Genomic DNA, 17,801 nt, shown 5'->3' with positions numbered 1-17,801 from the left:
TGAATTTCAAAAAGTTTGAAAATGTCCTACACATTGAAGAAAGAATTGTATAATGCCATAGCCAAATAAATTAATTTACAAATGCCCTCTTTAAGGTGGGAACTTAATTTTCAGAAAAGCAGTAAAAGTGATTACATAATAAAAAACAGGAGGAAGATTTTACCTCGCTGCTAAAGAAACTTGGTCTAAAGCAGCCCCTTACTCTGGGCTGGAGACAGATTGGCGGGACCTGACTGGCTGGCACCGGGCGCGTGTCCACGATCTGCTCGCATTCGGTGAGGCTGTTGTTTAATTAGGGACGAAACGTCCCACACCGGGAATGAGGAGACTAGAGTTCACGTTTATAACTGAAAAACTGACCAGCATCTCATTAACTGAAAAAAGAGGGTTAGCACCGGGGCAGGCCGTTGGGGGCTGTGGAATTTGCAAGGGACCCAAGAAACACGAACACAAAAGGGCATTTTTAGCAATACACATAGTGTGAGTATGCCGCTTGTTGAGTTTTCACTTCTGGGAACTTGCACTTGCGACCACCAGTCAGGAGAGCCGGAAGAAGGACCTGACCAACAGACCTACCCTCCACTCACCCCTGGTCGCTACTGCCTGGCTCTCCACCGGCCCCCTTGATATTGGCTTCTGGTCCACGCTTTGAGCCTGTCTTCTTTCATTCCATGCACAACTTGCAAGATCACATGGTGTTTGCCTTTTCCTATTTCACCTGTCATACTACCCTCTAGGTCCATTCGTGCTGTCACAGTGCCAGGATTTCCTGTTTTTTTTGTTTTTTTTTTTTTAAGAGACTGAATAATTCATGGCATTTTGGAAAAGTGCAATGAAGCCGTTGTTCCTTTGGACTCAAGGATTAACTTTTGAAATCAAAATCTGGGACTTGGAAGTGGTTTAGGGTTTGAAGGCATGTGTCAGCACTAAGTCGTTAGGAGCGCCGATCTCAGGGCAAGTTAGCTGATGGGGCTTCTCTCCTGTGGGTCAGAACGGTGGAAAAATGTAAAGGAAAAGAGAGATGGGATGCAGAGAGAAGGAAACCTTTGCTGCGTAATGGGGTGGGGAGACCGCAAAGCCATGTCCGCAACGGACATGAAGCAGCCATTTGGCAAGCTAATGTGCAGGAGTCAGGAAGCATAATAGCAACGCAAAGACAAGAGTGTCCAGGTGACTTTTACTGATGTAACGATTTTGCCGTGTGCCAGCTGTGGTTATCAGCCTGACTGTCCCTGAGACGGCTTCCTGGTGAAGAGCACAGAAGGAAAGTTCAATGCCATGTAGTGATACGTCCTTGCAAATTTGCGTGGACACACCTGTTAGGAAAATATGGTAGAGCGTCAAAGACATTTGCCTGTGTGTTTTTGCATGTGTACAGCAACTAAGGAAATTAGGAAAATGCCTTGCAGAATGGATGCTGCTTCTGCTTCTCCCCCCTCCCCCAAAAAGCTTCGTTTGTGATCTTTAGGGCACCAACTCATTATTCTAAAAATGAAAAATTAAAGAAAATTATCCTGCATGTATCCGGTCTGGATTTCACTTCCCAATAACCAGATAGTCAACGATGGGAAGTTATTCTTTGGAGAGGACCGTGTGTATAAAGGAAGGAGAACTATTAGGACTAGAGCATCACATTTTGCTACCCCTAATGATACCATATGTCGAGGCCAGGCTCTTCCGGGGCCACTGGAGTCTGCAGGGGAAAGGCTGATGACAAGCTTTCAAGTTGTTCCATAGGGGTGACGACTCCGGGACCACAGGTCAATCTTACCAATACCACAACTGCCTCCTGCCGGAACGCAATAAAAATACCCAGCCTGCCTGGGGACTTTATTCGAAGTTGCCCACAGTGCCCTGGGGCAGGAAGTGCTGGATTCCGGGTCACCTATGGGAAGCAGCCAGCCCTGCTTTCATTTTCTGACTCAGACTCCTTGAACGTTGCAATGAGTGGGAGAGACTAGGACCGTTGGTCCACAAGGGCGTTTGGGGGAGAGCGTCTGGGTTTTGGCCTCAGGGAGCTCTGCCGTGAAGCCTCTGCATTTAATAGAAAATACCGTTTGTTCACAAAGCTTAGGGAGTAGGCTGTGCCTTCTGAAATGGCCAGTCTGGGAGTTTAAATGTCCACAGAACCAGGGAGGCCTGGCACAGGCCTGCTTCCCGGAGCTGGTGCCAGCTCCTGGGAAGCGCTCCTAGGAGGGAACACCTCACGTGCAACCACGCCCACCACCATCAGCCCCACCCTCAACCACAGCGCCACGGCCCTTGTACCGCCAGCACCCCCCGCATCACCATCGCTATCACCGTTACTGTCATCGCTGTCGCCGTCAGCCTCCCCGTCACTGTTACCGTCCCCGTCCGCGTCCCCGTCCCCGTCCCCACGGTCCTCACCCTCATCACCGCCGATCACATCCCCATCCATATTACCGTCACCGATTACATCACCATCACCGTCTGCGCCACCATCGTGCTATCCCTGTGACCGTTGTCACCGCCGTCGCCGCCATCGCCACCGTCGCCACCGTCACCGTCGTCACCCTCATCATCATCGTCCTCATGTGGACGCTCCAGGCCAGGACGGCAAACCCATACGGAACTCAAAGTCTGGGGCATCCAGGACCAGCTCCGTCCCAGGGACGTGAGCGCATGCTGTGAGCAGGGGGAGGGGTGCAGTGTGGACCCCCAGCGGGGCGGAGAGGCCCAGGCGAGGAGCAGGTGCGAGGGGACAACGGGGTGCTGCTTCTGCAGCGGCTGGCTGCTGGGGCGGGCTGGGGCGGGCTGGGCTTGCTCCCGCTGCCAGCTTCTCTGCGCCTTCTGGAAACGTCTCTGCTCGGCGGGTGCTTGTGTTTCCGCTGAGAAGGGAAAAAGACATCCAGCAACAGCATGGACGATCCGCCAGTACATGGGAATTCCAGCGAGACAGACCTTTGCTGAAAGCCTGGGATTCGCCCTTTACCTGTTCTATGACTTCGGTTACGATAGTGCCTCAGTTTCTACCTTGTAACAGGAGCACAATAGAATCCAATTTGCAAGTTCGTTTGCAGAGTCAATGATGTACATAAAGCACCAACACAGATGTGTTAAAGCACTCTTTTTTATTAAGTCGTGTATAATGTGTAAAGTCTGGTCTTGGAGAATGAGAACATGGGTAGTAAATTGTAAAAAAAAAAAAAAAAAAGTTGTAATTAGCTTGACATTCCACTTGTTGGGGCAGGGAAGTAGGGAAAGAAGAGGCTCAGAAGCCAGCGTGCCCCGGATTTCCTCGGGGTCAGCCTTTTTCTCCAAGGGCTCACACACGGCATCCCCATCCAAGGAGCATTTCCGTTAATAAGCAATAGTCGCTAATCAATGAGGATTGTTACTGTTGAATGAGCCCCTGCTATGCGATACATGCCCCTTCGGTGATTTCACACCGGCTCTCTGTCACTCTGGAGAGCCAGGCGGGTGAAATGATACCTGTTTTCGCAGAGGACATGTGAGATGACTATGTATAGTCACCTCCATGTCGGTCGTGTAGGTAGGTACATGGGGTTCAGGTCAGCTTACATGGTTTGTTCTTCAAAGGGAAGAAAGCTTCTTCTTAGTCAAAACTTCCTGGTATCCTATGCCAGCTTAGCAACTTTACTTAATTTTGGGGTGCTCTATTCCCGTTTACTCTTCCACTAGTAACATAGGTATTCTAACTTTGTCATGTTGCTCTAGTGAACAAGAAAGAAACTAATCATTGTGAACAACTTTTGAAATGAACAGTATGGGAACAGTGAGTGACATGGCTGAAGTACAGAGAGAATGTCCAGATTTAAATGCCTGTCCCAGTTGCAAATGCTGACCTTCAAGCCCCTCCTCCCACGCCAATCCTACAGACAGCAGCACCGGCCCTGCCGAGTGCGCATGGGAACCAGCAGATGGAAAGACTGCCACCTAGTGTTGTACTCCCTAAACGTCCTTCAACCGCCCTGGGAAAAAACGGAAACCAGTCTTCATCATCCAGTGCTTGGGTGTCCCTAACCAGTGAAGCCTGCTAGTCTCAGATAAAAACCTGCTTTTCTTCTTCAAAGGACAGGGGATTGCAAATATATTTTAAATTCACTTAATGAATATTTAACTTAAAAACCCACAATGCCTCTGCACAATCATTTCTCTCCATACAGAAGAATGACACTCTTTAAGTCTAGAAATGCAGGCTTTTTTTTTTTTGCCTTGATCTCATTGCATCGAAATTTTATATAGTTACCCGTGTACCTTAGGAAGTGTCATTTAAGAGCTACAAATGTCTAGCGTGCTTAAACGATTGGTCTACTTGGATCTGAAAAGTTGCTGTTCAAAATGGTTTGGGGCTCTGCCGTGGCAAAGACCGGAGGCTTGGGGTGGGTGGACATGTGCCCTGCCCTTCCGTCTGGAGTCCCCGTTGGTTTTAGGGTGGGACGGGCCTGCGGGACCGTGGTCTTCAAACATTTCTGCACGTCTGCTCTCTAAAGGAATCGTGCCGACCTGTGTAACTTCTAGCACACTTCAGTTACACTGAAATCGCACATCATTTTAACAACATGGAAAAGATGGAGTTGCCACCACATTGTAAATAGAGACATCTAAACACAAAACCGTGCCATTCTTTTAAACATGTCCGATGTCAGCTCATTGCCACCGCACTTTTACCTATTATAATTAACTTTAAATCCTGAAAAAAAACCCTTCTTTAGTAGATTTTACGTCACTTTTTTTCTCCCTGAATTTTAGTTTCCATTTCACTTTCTTTAGAGAGGCGTATCCTAAATACTATTTGATGCTTGACAGTCTCTCATTGGTTGCTTACTTTACACGCTGCTATGGTCTGAATATTGGGGTTCCCCCCAAATGCGTGTGCTGGAACGGCAGCCCCAGTGGAATGGTGTTGGGAGGCGGGCCCTCGGGGACTGAGGAGCGCGGGAAGGTGGAGCCCTCAGCCTCGTCCGTCCCTCCGGCCGTGGGAGGTCAGAGCGAGAAATCGGCCGCCTGAGAACCGTGAAGTGGGCTGCCAGCCTTGATCTTGGACGTCCAGCCTCGAGATCTGTGAGAAACAAATGCCTGTCGTTTACCAGCCACCTTGTTTTTGGTATTTTGTTGTAGCCGCCCGAACAGACGAAGACCCTTCTCTAAAACAGACTCATCGTATCGTAAACGTGACTTTCAAAGAGGTCTTGTGGCTGTACACCTCTGAGAATGTAGCGATCCCCTCTAGCCTGGGTTGTCGTTGCATTTATTATTGTTACATAAAAGTCCGAGCAGCATGACCAGACCCTGTTTAATTAAAGCATAAGCGCTGAGAATTGTTAAATAACACTTGTTTAGAGGAGTCTGTCAATGGTAGAAGTGGATTTTTCCTCCTCTTCTAAATGGGTTTATAGATCCCTAGGTGAGGGGTTCTCAGCCTGGGCACTACGGCCATTTGGGGCTGGAGAGGCCCGAGGGGCCGCGGTCGGGGAGGCAGGTGACCCAGCCTTGCGGCGTTTTAGCCGCACCTCCGGCTTCGTCCAGCAGGTGTCAGCCGCGTACCCGCAGTGTGACGGGACCAGGCGAGCAGCCGCAGCCGGGCGCGCTGGAGGAAGCTCCGCCGCCTGGCGAGCCCCTGCCGGCTGTTCAGCGAGGCCGCCCTTCAGTTCTCTGGAAATCAACACCTGCACATACGGATTTTCACAGGGACTTATTACCCATCGTTGCCGGCATCCATTTTCTCAAATTCTCATCATCACACCAAAAATGGGTATAACTGGACTTACACAATGATTACTTTCATATACTGTTTTTTTCATTAGAAGCCCTATTTTAACCCCATGAACACAGAGTTGAGAACAACCTAAATATTGTTAAATTACAATAAACCTTTCCCAGTACCACATTAAAAAAAAAAAAGCCTTACGTGTGTCTTTGTCAAAACCTTGGATCTATGTATAAGGCCTTGTATCATGTTCAGCAAATCAGTCCTCTCCCCAAAGTAATCAACCAGATCAAACTTCCTTTCTTTTCAAAACAGTCTGGCAAAATAGTTCAGGTCAAATACATGAGTTAATATGTGTTTCACAGAACATCGTACGACCTCTTGAGGAATAAATCATAGTAGGCATTTGTAAGGCTGATGACCAAACCAGTAAAGAGCTAATAGGATTTATTTTTATTACATGTTATATAAACAAGAATAAAGCTATATTCTAATACTCATCATTTAATTTCCAGTAATGCACAGTGATGTGTTGTAAGTAATTGCAAGTTTTTATTAAGCAAGGGATATGATAAATGACCTAATATTCTTTCAATAAATATGTGTTCTGATGTGAGGCTTTTCAGAATAATTAATTAAGCACCATCTATAAAAATTCAGACATAACTCCATTAATTTTGTTAGACATCACTATCTGACTTATCCTCTTTATTTATTGAAAAAGAAAGCTTACAAAACTAAAAATGAATCATCGCAGTAGTCTGTATGTTTTACGTCTTATTAATGGGAGTAGAATCTTAAACATTTTATAAGACAAAATAAGGTGGGATTGAGTGTTATTTAAGTGGATACAGGATTGTTTTGATGAAGGAGCTTTCTATTATTATCGGTTAACATATCACATTCAAGAGACATCCCGTAGAGTTGTTCTTCTGTCGGTCCTAATCCAAAGTACTGTGAACATTTGGTAGAGCCAGACACGTGCCGATCGCATTTGATAAAATCAGGAGTCCTAACCTGCATGACCCGGCTGCCAGAAGAGGTCTTCCTTCCTGCTGGTGACACCACTGGGCCGCGCGCGGGCACTCTCTGGGAAGGGCCGCTTGCATTGCAGCCCATGCGAAGAACAACTTTCCTCGCTGGACATCTTTCACTAATGCTCCTTTGGCTTCTTCCCCAGACTCTCCAGAGAGACCAGTGAGCATGTGGGAAGGCGGGGTTGAGGTCGGGCTGGGGGAACTGTCCCCGGGTGGCAGTGTCCCTCTCTGGCTGCTCCCGAATTCCCTTTTTCCAGCCACAGCTCTCTCCTGCAACGGGGCAGAGTGTGGGGGCAGAGCCCGACTGCTGTTTTTCTAAGCAATGAGCACTTTATATTCTCTTCCCAGCTTCCAAAACATGTTGAAGTGTCCTCTGTTCCTGTCTGCTGCCCGCTCTGTGTGTCCTGTGGGTGAGCACACGGATGCCAAAGCCATGGTTGCGAGTCACGTCACCATGAGGTTAATCCACGTGCATAAGCAGAACTCTTCCTCCTTCAAACCTGCCAAAGTCAGATCTTATTTAACCAGCTAGTTGATTTCTTTAATAAGATACTTAACTCCTCTAAACTGTGTTTATAATGGGCAGTTTGAGGTTTTATAAGACCACTCGCCCAGCTAAGCCTTTTAGCCTTTTGGATATTCTATTAGAATACGTAAATTGACAGCATTTAATAATTTGTGTAATTGCTTTTTCTTTCTCTGCGTAAGAAGCTTATTGACAGTGTAAGGAGCTACCAAGCAAATTCTTTTGCTTTAGGTCGGTCGGGATTTGGTGCGTGACAGCAAGTCGGTCAAATCCAGCCAGCTTCCTGTTTTTGTAAATAAAGTTTTATTGGGACACGGTCACTCCCACTCCTTTATGTCTAAGGCTGCTTCTGAGCTATCGTGGCAGGCGGGGGTAGTTGCGACAGAGACCGTGTGACCACAAAGCTGAAACGACTTCCTGTCCGCCTCCTTACAGAAAACGTTTGCTGGTCACTACCTCAGATTTGTACATGGTGTAGATTTTCCTGCTTGACTCGGTCTGTGCTGAGGTGGATTAATTATTTGTAGCAGATTTCAGATGCTACAATTACAGCTTCGGGATATCTTTCCAATTGTAATGCATGTACCATGCTTTATTCTAGCCAGACGCATTAACATATGTGTGGCATATGTGAGCAAGTCTTTCATTTGCCGATCAAAGGTTGGCTTTGATCAAGGGGATTTTCCACTCAAGTCTTCCTTGACTTACACCAATAGCATTATTGACTTGTAACCTATTTGTACTTTGTTATTTCGATTATTCATGAATGGTAACAAATCATTCTCCTCTAATGTGTGTTCATTTATGGACACGTGCAATGTGCATTTGTGGCCACATTTAGCCAATAAAAATACAGGGTGCCTAGTTAAAGTTGAATTTCAGATAAACACCAGACTACTTCTTAGTAGAAGTATGTCCCATAAAAATAGAATTCAAATTTAACAGGGTGCCTTGGATTTTATCTGCCAACCCTATTTATGATTTAAATTTAGAGTATGTATGTTATTGATATAGGACTCAAATTGTATAATTTTCTAAGGTTTAACACCCTAGGGACATATCCCAAAAATGATGAGCAAACTATAAATAAAGAATTGGAAACCCCGCTTTTGCAAATACATGCCACTGTATTGATTGATGCCAGTCATCAAAGAAACAGGCAGACAGTAGTTGATTCCTTATGGAGAGAAATTATACTGCAGCCTAGATTAATTAAATATTCAACACACCACAACAAGCAAGGAAAGAATCTACACTCTGGAGGCAGAAAATCAGTGTAGAGTTGGCATACAGTTGGTGCACCATAAATGTTTGTTGAATGGTGTTTGGAGGTTAGACACCCAAGGAAGCAACATCGAGGTTTAGTAATGTGCTGAAATTGTCACAGCTACACTCATTGCAGGTACCATGTTGCTAGTATAATTTTGTTCCATAGCTCACTGAATTTTTATTTATCCCTTTTCTAAATCTGAGTGTTCAACACAGTTTCTTATCAGACCACCCACCAAGAAATACTAAGGGAAAAAACCCCTCTGATTTTACCATGAAAGTCTTTAAGAAATGAGGAACGATAAGGGGATGGAGGGATGGATGGATGGACGGATGGATGGATGGATGAGGCAATGACATATGCTACATATTCTCCGTGGCTTTGGGTCAAACAGGAATCCTGCTTTAACAACAGCATCTGCACTACTGTCCTTACCTGAAATCTCACCTGTCTCTGGAACTTGATCTCCTGAGATTTTAGTTTTCAACTTGAAGTTGGCAAAAGTATCTTTAAAAGTACATTTCATTTTTCATGCCCTCATGGTAGCATCTGTAATGTTTCCCTCGTAAGAATGACCTTGTGTGCTATTCATCCTCCTCGGACATATTTTGTAGGGGGCTGTGCTCAGCAACTGGACGTGGAGTTTACTTGCCTGTAAGTACATTCCTGCGGGAAACACCTAATTCAACTTGCAAGTCCAAAGAATGTGAGTGCTCTTGGCCTCCTAAGCCATAGGTGGCCCCCGTTCTTAAAGGACATTCCTTGGGAGCAAACTTTGGCTTTTGAGCGGCGAGCCTGAGGGTGTACGAGAAGGCCCCGTGGCTCAGAGGAGACACCGCCGGTCTGTCATTGCCCTTGTCCCCCGACGCCCGCCGTCTCCCCAGTCCCCAGCCGTCCTAGCGTGCGGGCTGCAGCTATCGTTCACAAGGAGCACGAGACGCCCTTGTTTTCAGTGCTCACTCTGTTACTCGCACCAAGGAGAAATCCTGGCTTTAGGACATCACGCTCAGAGGCAGAGCGGCGGTGGGTACGGAGATTCGCGGGGCTTCGCGGAAGCCTCTCTGTAACGGAGGCCTGCGACTCGGGCTTATTTATATTGGAATCACTTTGTGCGCGTGACACTGTATCGAATAGGATGCCCCAGAAGGTCATTTCAGGCAACCTAGGCTGACAGCTCTCCCACGGCTTTGCATACAGTTTTAATAACATGCAGCTAAACACTTAATCAGATGTTTCTCGTATATTTTCCAAGTCCTCATATGGTTAGAAATGACTGCCAGACTTCTCTGTTTTGATAAATAGAATGACATTTATTTAAACAGTTCTGAAAAATATCTCCTTTCTCTACTTTATCTTCAGGAGAGGGACTGAAGCCCCGGTTTTAGACGGTGAAATGCCCTCTTGCCCGGACCTATCGAGGCCTGTGACTTTGCCCCTCAGGTGTCTCACTGGGGGGACCCCCATGTCTCTTGCCTTAAAAGGCTTCAAGAGACTTGAACCGAGGATGGAGGACAGCAAGTGTCTGACTTTTGGGAACTGGTTGGCATAGGCGTTTTAAAAAGGGACTTGTTAGCCGTCCATGAAACGTGGTGTTCTCTAAAGACGCCATTTGTTTTCCCACAGCGTTCAATATGTGTGTCATAAATTCCGCATAACAGAAATTCCAATAGAACGCCTGACACCGATCGAACTGAAGGATGACCAAACCCCTTTGACGTTACCGTGTTCTGCGGTTGACATCTCTTCTACACTGGCGGTACGGGACATCACAGGCACGTATTTAGATAGCAAGGACATCTAATGACATCCAAAGTCCCTGTCCTTGAACACGGCCTGTTTTGGTTTTGTTGGCTTTCCCCCTGTCCGCCTTCCCTATCTTTCACGTTTGCTTTGACAGCTCGAAGTTTGCGTGGCAGACAATAACGTGCACAGAGGAAGGAAGTCATTAGCGGTTTTCATCCTGGACACCACAGCTTTACGCCAGTCCTGTTGTTTTCCTGCCCTTTCCGGCTCCCTGACAGGGAACAGGACCCCAGGGCATGCGGCGGCAGAGAAAGGCGTGTGTTGGGTGCGCGGCTCTGCCCCTTCCGCAGCCACGCGCCAGGAATGTATGCACCTCAGACTAAGCGCTCCTGTGCCAAAGTGGGCATTAGCCAGGGCCTGTGCTTTCAGATGAAGCACGGGCTAGTGAGGAGAGCTGTGCTGGTGCCCTCAGTGAAGGAACTCCACGCCTGTGTACCCTCCAGGAACACGGGAAAGAAATACCGTGGGCTGAGAAAACCCCGGACTGGAAAAGGCGGATCGGTCCTGCGGGGATCGGGGCAGTCGGAGAAGAGGCTGAGGTTCGCGGCCCAGGGAGTATTTTCCCACGGGGCGTTACTCTGCTGCTGTTCCCCTGGCTCTCCAACGTCACCGCCGTTCTTTTCTGTGGCTTTACTTTTATAAATAGGGTTTCTGTAGCTTGGTTTCAGCCTCTGACTGAACGGTAAAATTTAAACAGTGTGACTGAGTTTTTATGAGAAGCTCCATAACCGTGACAATGCTTTATCTGGTGGGCATTTCCCGCCCCATTCCCCACCACCCTTTCTTATGACACGCAGCACATAGGAAGAGCTTTCTTTCTCAATACTCAGAAGACCTTTTCAAAAATGTCGAGGTGTGTTTGGGTACAAAGACCCTGCATTAGGTAGCTTTTGTAATCCCTAAAGCTCATGCCCATCTCATCGCGATGATTGCCGGCTTCAGACGATGAAGCCAGTCTTGAAAATACGGCGCAAGTCACTTCCAGCTAACTTCAGGCAGTTCCCTCTACTGATGGAGATGGAAAAGTTTTCTTTTTAAACTGCCGAGTAAAATGCCTTCTTAAATTTAAGATTATGCTGAAAAGAAAGAGGAGAGAAGTGCCAACGTTACGTGCATGAGAGGAACTGTGAATATTGAGGTGCGAAGATTTCAGTGCAGAGATTTGGCCTCTGACACGGCCGCTGCCCGGCTCCACAGCGGAGGCACGCGTCCAGGGCCCGCTGGGGCGTGCTCCCTGGTTTACCGACAGAAGGGCCTTCCGGGTTATGTCTGCTCCCTCCGCAGGCAGCCCTCAGCGCTGCTGAGAACTCCAGGGCTCTTGGGGGGAAATTAGCAATGCAGCTTACACTTAAAGGAAGAATGTTGATTGTCTACATGGCATAGAGTTGAAAATAATTGTTTTGAGGAATTTCGTAACAAGGAAAAATCAAATCTGTAAAAAAGGGAGCCGACTGATGAGAAGACAACTCAGAAACAAATGAAAAAAACCCAACAACAATGTGAAATAAAAGTAAAGGAAAAAGCTAGGAAAAAATTCACATAAGAACACATATCTTATAATAAAACACCTGACTATGTTGCTGAATTCAAAAATATCCATGTGTCACACACAGAAATGTCCAAATCTCAAGAAAATGAATAGCTGAATGGAATTTTCTGCTTGCACTGACTTTTCTTACTCATGTTTGCAGTCAATTTTTGTTTTATGTGACTAACACACCCATTGTTTTTCTTGTCAAAGGCAATCGACTTCTTAAAAATCTTCCCAGTACTAATTGGAAACTGCATGCACTTTTTTTTTTTTTTTGAGAGAGAGCTAGAGGTGGGGGAGAGAGAGAAAAAAAGGAAAGGAGAGAAGGAGGGTGGGAGGAAGGGAGGGAGACAGACATTGATTTGTTGTTCCACCAATTGATGCATCCATTGGTTGGTCCTTGTATGTGTCCTGACTGGGGATTGAACCCACAACCTTGTCATATTGGGATGATGCTCTCACCAACCAAGCTGCTGGCCAGGGAGGAAATTATGTGGACTTTTACCATCCTCTGCCAAAGACCAGTTTTACTCTGTGCCTGAAAATACTGAAATATTGTATAGCTCCCCCTGAAATGAACGTGAAAGACCTATGCAGGCAATGCTCCTTACATATTCCAATAAGTCTCCTTAAACCAAACATAAAATCATGAGCAGGGTTGCATTTTAAAACAAGAAAGCACAAAACAGAAGTAAAAAAAAAAAGTGCATAAATATTTCATTACCTCTCCAAATAGCCTCCAGTGAAAGACCCATCACTCCGTGGTCAACGCACCCAGTTGACCCTGGAAGGACCATGAGTGGAATGCTCCTCATTACAGTGCCGGCCGACCGCGCGGCAGCAGGAACGAAGGCCCTGGTCATCCAGGGGGTCCCAGCGGCCGGGCTTGCGTCGAAGGCCCAGCAAGCAACCAGCCGGCTGTTTTTGAGAAGAAATGGCAGAGGTGTCCCAGGTGGTACCTTTCAGTCCTTCTGGCTTAGAAACAACCACAGATTGTATACTTGTGTGTAGGAAAAGAAATCGTGTGCACTTTGGTGGGCAGCACCGTTTCCTAGAATTTGTATAATTTTTGTACTGGGCAGCCCACTTGTACACACTGTGTGAGTAACCCACATCAGGCAGAGGGGCAGATGGATGGGTGTCTGTATTCTATGCACACACATCGCTGCTTAGAGAAACCTACCTTCTGCCAGTTTGTCAGACCCTCTGCCTCATTGCCATACGTCCACCCCGCTATTACTACTGATGAATATTAGTACTGATGTCCGAAGATGACTTTGACTTTCTTAATTAAAAATAATAAGCATGTTATTCAAAGTAATGGACTCTTTTTTGCATGTGAAATTCTCCCGTAGAATTACCCTTGAAGAGTAAGAACTTGAGAAGAAGAAGAATTTCATTTCTTTGCAGCTAAAAGGATTTTAATGGCATTTCTTGACATTTTGTTGGCTTCTAAGTGGACCACGTCACAGAATGCAATGCACCCAGGGACATTTATTTGTCATAGCATCCTTGACAAGTGAAATTTCCCCATTACACTATAAATAAAAACAGCTGTGCAATCTCAGACCAGTTACATAAGCCGAAGATGGGTTGAATTTAAAAATGAAACAGCTATTGTGGAATTAAACTCCTCCAGCTTTTAAATATCATTACAGACAAGTTAATGATGCATTGTAGACTAACTGTGGTTTTTCAGAAATAAAACCAGAGGCTTCCAACTTTAATCTAGAAAATTGTTTTCATTGTGGATCCTTTCCTATTATTGTTATGAAACAAAAGACAAAACCAAAAACTAGAGATAAAAATTACCTTTCTGCTAATAGTCTTAAATTGCATATTTGATTAGAGCTATTTTAAAGGAAGATCACAAATAAAATGAGATTGGAAATACTTTATATCTACTGAAGAGCAAGTTGGAAAATGTGGAACAGTCTATCATCATTTAAGTAGAAGCCATTTATTATTCAGAGCTCTTTAGCAGAGGCCGTAAATATTTTATCAGTGATATATCCTATCCTAATCTGCTGAGAGTTCAGCAGTACTCTTTTAAAAGTATGAGTGAATTAAGCATCATTCATTTGAATAAAAAGTAGAAATAAGAGATAATGCATGAGATTCATTTTGAAAATTGTATGCGATGGAGGAAGGAAGAACCTCTAATCCTGCAAAATAATATGTGGCTCTCTAATGAAGCCTAGAAGAACATGGTCCATGATGTTACAACTTCAGGGGGACCTTTAAGATTAAATTGGTCAGTCTGCGCACCCTGCATTTAATAGAAACTCCAGGGACTTCATTATCTTGCCGAAAGTTTTCGAGCTAGTTAGCAGCAGACTCAAACTAGTTCCTCCACGTGTTCTGTACCTGGTGGATTTAACTGTGCTCTCCGAGTCTGCACATGGTAAGCCAGAAGTTTCCGAAGATTTCTACCGATCTCGTTGGATTCCTGAAGACTGGAGAGTTGTGTTTGTCAGTTTTCATTCTAGGTATATTTTCTTGGTCTAGTCGCGCCTTGATACTGAGCAGTCACAGGTACTACGGGGGCTGAGGGGAACTGGGACTGTGACTTGGGGTGTCCTACTGGGGAAGAAGTTAAAGAACTGTAGGGTACCTACCGAGAAAGGGGGATTCTCACCTTGCCCGCAGACAGCAGGCCCTCACGCAGTCCCCGTAGGCACAGGGGGCAGCTGGGGGCGCGGCTATTCCTGAGTCCTTCATAACCCGCCACTGACTTCGAAATCAGAAAAGTCGATCTCAGCCTCCTGTGTGTGTCTGAGCCAGTGTCCCCCCGATTCCAGCTCACTGAACCCCATGTGCATCTTCACGTGAATGTCTTTGTACGTGGAAATGGACAGAGGAGGCCAAATTCATGATTCATCTACACTAGATGTCAGCTGTTGAGAAACAACAATCGACTGTTCCTGAACTACAAGTGTCTGGAGATTTCTGTGCGCAAAATTCAAATTAAATCCAGCCGCAAAGTTACATGCATACTTCAAGCCAAAAACAGACAAATTAAACAAAGAGTTTTTTCCTTTTATTTTCATAAAAAGGCTGCATTCTAGAGGTAATGGCACAAAATAGATAGGTTTAAGCCTTTGAGGATTTCAGCCAGAGGAAAAAAACTAACACAAGAATTAAGTATTAAAGCATTGTTTCTCTTTGTAATTGATTTGTCAAGCATTACAGAAACGATCAGCAATGCCAGGGCGCAGGCTGCCCACCCCCCACCTGCCTCCGTGCACGGCACGTCCGCGTGTGGCCTGAGTGGGGAACACAGGGCGCCCCCCTGGGGCCCACCGTGCCCCCGAGTTCTTAGGTCAGGTCGGTCTGGCCGCTGTTGAATGCCGTGGCCCGTCAGAGAACTGTGCTGCATATTATTATATGAAGGCCTGGCTGAGAGCAGACAGGGGGAAAATGGTTCCTTTTGTTTCCCTCGACATTTCTGGAAGGGGGAGGTCCACCAACGTCTCTTTTGAACAATGTTTACTAATATCCAGGTGTGATGCTGTTATGTGGCCACGGTCGCCTGGGGGCGGGGTGGATCTTCCAGATGTCTGCGTAGGAAGCTCAGCAAACCCAGTTCCCAAAGGGGCCTTCATAAAGCCAGAAAAGGGTACAAAAATAGGTCTTTCAAGTCTCTGAAATCTGACCAAAGGCCACACAAGATCGGTCCAGCCTCCTCACAGTTTTCTTGCCACTCACTCAGGATCTTGCATTGTGAGCCTGTTCTGCCTATTTTGCCAAGCCTAACCCTCAGTCACAACGATGACCTGCTCCTTCTGGTCCACCATCTGACAACCACGCCCCACTGGGAAAAAAAGAAACAATGAACCCACCAACCCCCCAGCTTACAAAACTACCAACCAAACAACCCACATACCAACTACCCAACTTAACCAACCTACCAACCAACCAGCCGATTTACCAACCCATCAGACAACCAGCCAACCAAACAACCAACCTGGCAATCCACCAACCTACCAAGCAAGCAAGCAAGCAACCAGCCAACCAGCCAATCCACCAACCAACTAGCCAACCAACCAACCAACCTGGCAAACCACCAACCTATCAACCAACCAACCTAACAACCCGCCCATCTACCAGCCCGCCCTAAGACCGTGCAGTTGGGGTGAAGCTGTGGATTCCAGGTTCACTAGGGCCCATGAAGCCTCGTGGAGATGCTTTCGCTTTCCCTGCACAGCTGTCTCCGACATCACCCCACACGGTTATACCACAACCTTACTTCGCAGTTACGCCTCCTTTCCCAGTTTTGCTTCCCTGGGTTCTCAGGTAGGAAATTTTCTCCTTATCCTAGAGGAAAAAATGGCCAAGGCAGAACTAACTTGAGTCCCTGCTTACTTAGCTCCACCGTTACACCGTCCTTTTCCCTGTGGTCTTTCTCGCCTGTCAAGGGCAACTCCCCACCAGTCCAGAGCCCTCCCCGCAGCACCCTCTCAGCTCACCCACCCCCCAACTCTGCAACGGGCTCCCCTTCAGCTGCCTTCTCTACAGGTCCCTTTGCTTCTGCTCGCGAAAATGTATCGAAATGTGCAATGACCTCCTTCTAGGAAAAAGAAAGTCTTTCTGCCCCCATCTCTCTCTCTCTATCTTCTTATCCTTTCCTTGTATAGCTGCATTTTTGGAATATGGCAAAATACATAAAATTCATCATGGTAACCATTTGCAGTGGCATTTAACATTTTAAAGTGTTCAGCTCGGGGGCATGGAAGACACGCATCCTGTTGGGCAGCCACCACAGCCGTCACATTCCAGAACATTTCCATTGGTCCCAGAGGACACCCTGCCACCACCCTCTCTGCCCCACAGCCCGGGCCCTGGCCACCAGCGATCTGATTTCTGTGCCCGTGGATTCTTTGACCTGGGATATTTCTTATGACTTCATACCTACATTCCTTGAGGAGACTGTAAAAACCAGCAGCAAGCACAGGCTTCACTCTCCACGCATTTCTCTTAAGTGACTCTTATACCCTCATCTACGCACCCAAACAGGTCTGTCTGACCCCAAAGGGCAGCCGGATTCGCTCTCCAGGTGGGGCTCTTGGTCCCTCTCTGCACGCCTCCGGAACGCCGGGAACTGGCCAGTAGGGTTTACTGCATTCCCCTGCCACGATCTGCGCTTCTTTTTCTCAGCCGGGAATAAAAGACGCCAACACCACCGTGAGCACCGCTCGCAAAGGCACGTCCAGGGGAGGAGACCGCGAAGTCCTACGGCGCGCGCCAGCTGTCAGCCTGCTGTCTCTCTCCCACGCCTCTCTCTGTGGACATTGGAAAAGGCCACCTTGGGCCCACTTGCATTTGCAGATTTTGTCATAAACGTGGGTTTCATGTATTTGGCCAAAGCGGAGTCTTGGCCTCCTACACTCCTATATCGACTGCTGGGTTGAGACTTTCTAGGGATATAAATGGACTTTGAAGGTTCTAGGGTGGGAGCATGTGTTGAATGGGCCTAGACGTTCAGTTTTGATCGAGAGCTGTGCGGTCTCGTCAGGCTCGAAGGCCAACTGTGAGTGTGAAGACACAGGTCTTCGCATGTCGGGAGGCCTGTTCTACTGGGCACCTTTGAACGGTGTAATTCAAAACTCTCTCCTCCTATAGATAGCATTTGGGGGGGCCCCTGCCTAGCCACAGAAATGGGAAAATGTTTAAAACGGAAACAAAAAATGCAATCTGATGGTCGTGTGGAAAAATGGGTGGGGTGGGAGGAGGTGGGTGTTGGGAGGTGTTTTTGTTTTTTTTCTAGTCTTCCTAACAGAAGCGAGTTTGCCACTGCTGGTCGGGAGGCGGATGCCGGAAATCATTAGAGGCGCCCGGGGAAGCCGTTGTTCTTGCTACAGGCTGACATTTCCCGGTTTGCAGAAGGTCACCTTCTCCCTGGGGCCAGAAGACAACAAAACATTAATTTTCCTACTTAATGA

The sequence above is a fragment of the Pteronotus mesoamericanus genome, unplaced genomic scaffold, assembly GCF_021234165.1.
Source record: "Pteronotus mesoamericanus isolate MK-2021 breed Mesoamerican mustached bat unplaced genomic scaffold, CSHL_Meso_final contig_65, whole genome shotgun sequence".
NCBI lineage: Eukaryota > Metazoa > Chordata > Mammalia > Chiroptera > Mormoopidae > Pteronotus > Pteronotus mesoamericanus.
This window is presented reverse-complemented; position numbering follows the sequence as displayed.